A 1,584-nucleotide genomic window follows, 5' to 3' on the forward strand; every position below is an offset into this window, starting at 1 on the left:
AGCAGTTTGAGCTATAGTAGCTCGTCTGCCAGCCTTTACTCCCCCACTTGCATCAATGAGCCTTGGCCCCCCATGATCCTGTCTCTGGTTCAGCACTTTTCCCTCCTTGGACCACTTTTGATAGGTACTGACCACAGCAGACCGGAACACCTCACAAGAGCTGCAGTTTTGGAGATGCTCTGACCCAGTCATCTAGCCATCAAAATTTGGCCCTTGTCAAAGTCTCTCAAATCCTAACGCTGCCTGCTACACTTCACCTGTCAGTGCTCATAATGTTATGACTGATCAGTATATAGTCACATCTTAAGTTAACTATTGTTAGCTAACTAGCCAACCAACGATTCATGTAAATTAGCTCGCCAGTTAGATAGCATTTTTTTTTGCAAAAAGGGGCGGGATTTAGGAAGGTGAAATTACAAATCGAGACCCTGCAGATTTGGGGCATTTTTGTTTGGAAAATGACTTTAGTGACTAATCAATTAACAGAAAAACCATATTGCTTTATTCATGTTATTGATTTAATTCATATCAAGGACCTCAGGAAATCTGAGCCTGGTGCAATCTTTTTTTTCAGTCTCCCAGATTAAAGTCATGGGGGTTTCCATAGACTGCAACTAGCCTATTAAGGTTAACTGTCAAAAGAGGATAAAGCAGTTTATCTACTAATTTAAATGGCAACTGAAGACAGACTATAAAATAAATGTTTAATCATCAGTATTGGATATCTCAGAAGGACAGGCTGAATTGCCAGAATATTTCTTGTAGTTTTTCTACAAACTAGGTTTGTAGGAAACAAACACATTTTGTTGCTGAGGCTAGGCTAAACTCCCTCTCTCATCCAGTTATGCAGTTGTCAAGATATTATAATTCTATTCTTTAACCAAATGAGACGAAATCTTCATTTTGACTACAGAGGCACTGCCAGCCAGCAAGTACTAAAAATGTAATGAGAAGAATCACTCTAAACATTTTACTCATAATCAAATCAGATCAGATCAGATATAGCAAACAAACAAATGCAAGGAAGTACTGAGTTTTATGGTACTCAATTCACCAGCGTTAGATACAAACTGAACTTTCCAGTACATAATCGCACACACACACATAAATACACAACGAATATGATAAAAAATTACACATTTCTTGTTCAAAAGCAATTGTGAGTTCAGAGTCACAGCTACAAACACAATAAATGAGTACACACCAGTCTAAACATTTCAGTGGAGACTGACCAAATGACAATCAATAAGGATTTTAAGGAATAAGTTTTTGATGGCATGTCGAATTCATACTCTAACACATGCACAGTACCGTTGCTCCATGCATAAAGCACAAATAAATTCTGATGAACCTAAGTTCTGATGTTACGATTGTGGGTGGCTGTGGCTCAGAGGCAGAGCGGGTCGTCACCCAATCGGAAGGTTGTTGGTTCGACTCCTCCTGCCACGTGTCGAAGCATCCTTGAGCAAGATACTGAACCCCAAATTGCTTCTGATCGGCATCGGTGTGTGTGAATGTATATGAATGAATGAGTTAGTTTCTGTTCTGTTTGCCATCGCTGTGTAAATGTGTGTGAAAGGGTGA

The 1,584-nt window shown here is 39.5% G+C and overlaps 1 protein-coding gene across 1 annotated transcript in view; it reads right to left on the minus strand.

Moving 5' to 3' along the window:
- LOC118326016 (NMDA receptor synaptonuclear signaling and neuronal migration factor-like) overlaps positions 1-1,584 on the minus strand; it is a 24,133-nt gene that overhangs the window by 7,960 nt on the left and 14,589 nt on the right. The gene's annotated exons all lie outside the window — the stretch shown is intronic.

The sequence above is a fragment of the Morone saxatilis genome, unplaced genomic scaffold (genome assembly GCF_004916995.1).
Source record: "Morone saxatilis isolate NCDOM2014 unplaced genomic scaffold, NCSU_SB_2.0 Contig16, whole genome shotgun sequence".
NCBI classification, from domain to species: Eukaryota; Metazoa; Chordata; class Actinopteri; family Moronidae; genus Morone; species Morone saxatilis.